This window comes from Poeciliopsis prolifica, unplaced genomic scaffold, assembly GCF_027474105.1.
Source record: "Poeciliopsis prolifica strain line A6 unplaced genomic scaffold, Auburn_PproV2 SCAFFOLD119, whole genome shotgun sequence".
Taxonomy (NCBI): Eukaryota; Metazoa; Chordata; class Actinopteri; order Cyprinodontiformes; family Poeciliidae; genus Poeciliopsis; species Poeciliopsis prolifica.
This window is the reverse complement of record NW_026562494.1, coordinates 15,875-20,318: the sequence shown is the minus strand read 5'-3', so window position 1 is coordinate 20,318 and position 4,444 is coordinate 15,875. Positions and strand designations below refer to the sequence as shown.

The following is a 4,444-nucleotide window of genomic DNA, read 5'->3' as shown; positions in this document are numbered from 1 at the left end:
CTAGCGGACACAGATGATAATTACACCTACTTGATAAAGTTAGAGCGTTTACAAACTACATTCACTTCCGGTGCGTACTTTCACATTAAGAGCCATAGAAACGAGTTCCTTTGTTAGCTTTCATTCATTTGTTTGCTGCTTTATTCAAAAGCAGCAAATTAAATTTTACTCACCTCAAACTGAAATAATTATCAATTCATAAAAGTATTTTAATAATATTAAAAGCCGATCTCTGACCGGTTCTCTCTGACCCGGTTCTCTGACCCGGTTCCATCTCTGACCCGGTTCCCTCTCTGACCGGTTCCTCTCTGACCCGGTTCCCTCTCTGACCCGGTTTCCTCTGACTCTCTTGTGTTCATGAAATCAGTTCCTTCATTCAGAGACTCAAACTGAAATGTTCTTTAGTGAAGAAGAAACTTCATCTGGTTCTGATGTTGAAGCTGCAGCTTGAATCCGTCTCAGGATTCGGATCAGAATCCAGTTCGTATCACGATCAGCATCACTGTGGCTCCAGAACCTGGCCTATCTCTACCTGTGCAGGCCGGTTGAGGCCAAGAGGTCAGAGGGCAGAACCAGAACTGGACCTGGTGCCGTCATGTCGATGTTTTTTAGATTTAATCTAAAAATTAAAGATTAAATCTCTCTAATATAGAATTAGAGAGATTTTAGATTCTCTCTAAAGTCTCAATTTTTAGAGATTCTCTGGAGAGAAAACAGAAAATTACAGTTGGAATAACAAAGGTCAACAGTTTGAATTATGAGACAAGAGTTTGTGATAATTTGTTAAAGAATGTGACTTTACACTAAAAGGTGTGGAAAGAAGAATCCAGTCAAACTTTTGCTGTTCTGCCAACAAAGTTTATTTATTGAGTCATTTGCACCAAAGCAGCTTTCAAAATGGCCGCCCTTACATCCAGCAGTCCATCAATTAACCAGTGAAGCCCCGCCTCTCAATTTGCCCGGCCAATCAAAGTGCAGCCGGTTCTATTAAAGAGCTGTGTTTGAGGCGGGCCTCTTCTTTAGCAGAATCCCAAGATGGCTGCCGCAAAGGACTCACCCTGAAGGTAGCAAACATTTCACAGACAAAGACTCATTTACACGCTGGAATTCAACAAGTTTTAGAAAAACTGAGTCCTTCCTAACAGAGACATGAAGTAACACGACAATGACCTGATTTCTGGAGCCTCGGCTCAAAACTCTGAGCTAAATAGAGGCTAAAAGCAGCTCAAGGTTCTGAAGCTACGATTCATAAGATGCAGGAGGAGAAACTCTGGAGAGTTTTTAGTTATTTAGTAATGAACTTTTCACAGTATTGCTGCATTTCATCTGCCATATATAATTATCAATAATGACTTGTTCATCTCTTTCCAGGTGAGCTGTGGTCTCCACTGGATGCAACAGCCAGAAGAGAAGCAGCACCAGTGCAGCAGAGGGCGCTGTTCAGGTGAGCGGTACCTCACCTGAAACCCACCGGAGGAGACAGGAAGTGATTTCATGTGTCCTCAACTCCTCAGGATGTCGATTGACTTCATACTTGCTGCAGCATCCAGTAAAAACAGAATCGGTTCAAACTTTGGCACTTTGCTGTTCAGGCCAACAGCTTTAGGTCTGTTGGACTTAAAGAAGAGTTTCTCTTTGAATAACTATATTTAAATCATTTTTCAGTTTCCAGTCTGCCATTTTCACCGTCTCTCCCAAAGGAGAGCGTCTTCATTCCCGCCTCCAGATGGTTGTAGCTCTGTAAGGTGATGGAGTTCAGGGCTGAGAGCTTCCAGCCTCAAATACTCACATGTTCAAGTTTAAAGAACGACTTCAAAACTAAAGTATAAAGAATCTAAGAACTGAAATCGCTCCAAAAACAAATGATTGAACAAATAAAGCAAGCTGAGCCTGATGAACCAGATGTATCTGGCTCTGTTTGTACTTGTATGACTTTGTTAGCAGCTTTGACCTCTCAGTCTGAGAAGAGTCTCCTCTGAAGGAGAATCCTTTTCCAGATCAAAACTCATCCAGATCTTTTTCTGATGACGGTAAGATGAAGACCAGAGCCGACCACTGAGCAGGAGACAGTTTACCAGAGGACAGACGTCCTGAACTCAGAGACTGTTGGATCTCCTCCACTAGAGAACGATGGTTCAGTTCATTCAGACAGTGGAAAAGGTTGATGATCTTCTCTACAGGCAGATTGTCGCTGATGTTCTTCTTTATGTACTGAACTGTCTCCTCATTGGTCTGAGCTGCTTCCTGTCTGTGTGTACGAGTCTCTGATTGGTCTGCAGCGACAGACCCAGCAGGAAGCGGACGACCAGGTCCAGGTTTCCATTTGGACTTCTTGAACAGCCATCTACTGCTCTGATGAATCATTTGTTTCTGTTCTTCACTGCAGTTCTGTTTCCAGGATGTTGAAGAAAAGTCCCAAATCAGTAACTGGCAGAGTGAGAAAAACGAAAACCTGCTGCTGGTGTTGATGTGTCAGTTCACTGGAAAAGGTTTTCACTGGAAAAGGTTTTCACTGGAAAAGGTTTTCACTGGGGTAATTGTGACGTGCAGAAGAGAAATCCTGAACCAGGAAATATTTCAGTTTAGTTAAGATTCCTCAGATATTCCTGAGCTGAAAGCTGCGACACTTTGTGTGAACATTTGTGGAAAGTAGTTTCAGTTCATGAGGTTTGAATGTGAATCTGAGTCGCCTTTTCTTGTTTTTCTCCGGGCAGAGGAGACGTGGAGATCAGCCTGGCTCCTGACGGTTCCACTCCGACCCAGATCTACAGAAACAGGTCGGTTCTAAGGTCCGGTCCAAACGACTCTCTGGACCCGAAACGCAGCAGAACATTCCTGCATCCAATCAAATGCGATGCAGACGTGCAAACATGCAGGAGAAATGTTGCAACCATTCAGCTCAAAAGGAGAAATTCGTAACAGACACAGAGTCTCTTTACAGACAGGAATATAATATTTATATATGTAACGTAGAAGCGACGGCCATTTTAGACAGTTTAACGTCTGGATGCAGCGATCCGATGTTTCGTATTTGACCATCTGAATTCATTTAAAACGGTTTTATGATTTGAAAACTGGTGTAAAAGTTGTGGATTATAAATGTAGCTGATAAGCAGCATCAGTGCAGCTGAATCCACCAGAAGCTCCAGTAGTTTAATAAATAATAAAGAAACAGATGAAAGCAACAAGTTGACCAACTCAGTTCAACATGTCGATAAACGGCGACAAACATTTGAAACGGTTCAGAAAGTCCGATTAGTAATTCTAAGTAAAACGTAAATTAAATAACGAAGCATTTTAAACATAACTTGCCTCTGGTCTAGTTAAAGCTCACAGATGAGCTACTTTCTGTTTTGCTTTTGTTTTAGTGCATCATGGAGCTGGCAGATGCGCTCCACTACAGAGACATCAAACCAGAGAACCTGTTGCTGGGAGGAAACGGGGAGCTGAAGATCGCTGACTTTGGTTCTTCTGTTCACATTCCATCTTTAAGGTATGTGCATGCTGACATGTTAGCATGCTCTGTAGTCATTTCAGCTCTGACATTGTGTTGTTCTGTCCATGCAGGAGGTCCACCCTGTGTGGATCTGGACGACCAAACTCAGGATGAGAAGGTGGACCTGTGGAGTCTGGGGGTCCTTTGCTATGAGTGTCTTGTTGGAAAACGTCCATTTGAAACAAAAAGTCACGATGAACCTACCGTAGGATTTCTAAGGTAAGAATGCTGATGAATGCAATAATTCAATTCCTAATTTTCACAGGAGTTTTATCCAAATATTTGAGCTTTTTGGAGCACAGAGATCCAAAATAAAAATCTTTTAGGCAGACGGACCAGCTAACATGTTGTTAATATTTATTATTGGTGTAGGTGGAGTACAGTTCCCCTCCACATGCTTCCATTAGTGCCGGAGCTAAAGACTTGCTGGCCAAGCTGCTGCAGCCCAACCCCATGCACAGGTTGCCCATTGAAGGCGTCGTCTCCCATCCCTGGGTCCTCAAACGCTCCACCAAGACGCCCACGACTTGTGAGTCATTTCTGAGTACGTCTTTCCCAGCACCGGCTCCATCTTCCGTGTCCAGGATCCACTGATTTGGAAGGACAGTTCTCCATATTTTAAAAGTACATGACAGCCAAGAGGAATCATGTTAATAAAAGTCATCCTTTCATGTTTTGAATTTTTTGGGGGTTTGAATTCTGTTTCTGTAAACATTTACACACGAGAGGAAAGAGAGACAAATTTGCTGTAGATATTTTGGTGGAGATGTTTTTAATCCTGCAGAAATTGAAGGGAGATTATCCCATTTCTGAACTGAAACATGTGTTCTGATCTTTTAGATTTATTTTTCAAAAGAGTATTAAAATGGTAAAGCAGCAGTCACATTGAAACATTGAAGTATTATGGATATATGATTTGAAAAAAACGACATACTATACTATGTCGTC

General features: G+C 42.2%; 1 pseudogene; it reads left to right on the top strand.

Annotated features, from left to right (window-relative positions):
• The first annotated feature begins 1,039 nt into the window (after window positions 1–1,039).
• LOC129354792 (aurora kinase A-B-like) lies at window positions 1,040–4,090 on the top strand (annotated as a pseudogene).
• The last annotated feature ends 354 nt before the right edge of the window (window positions 4,091–4,444 follow it).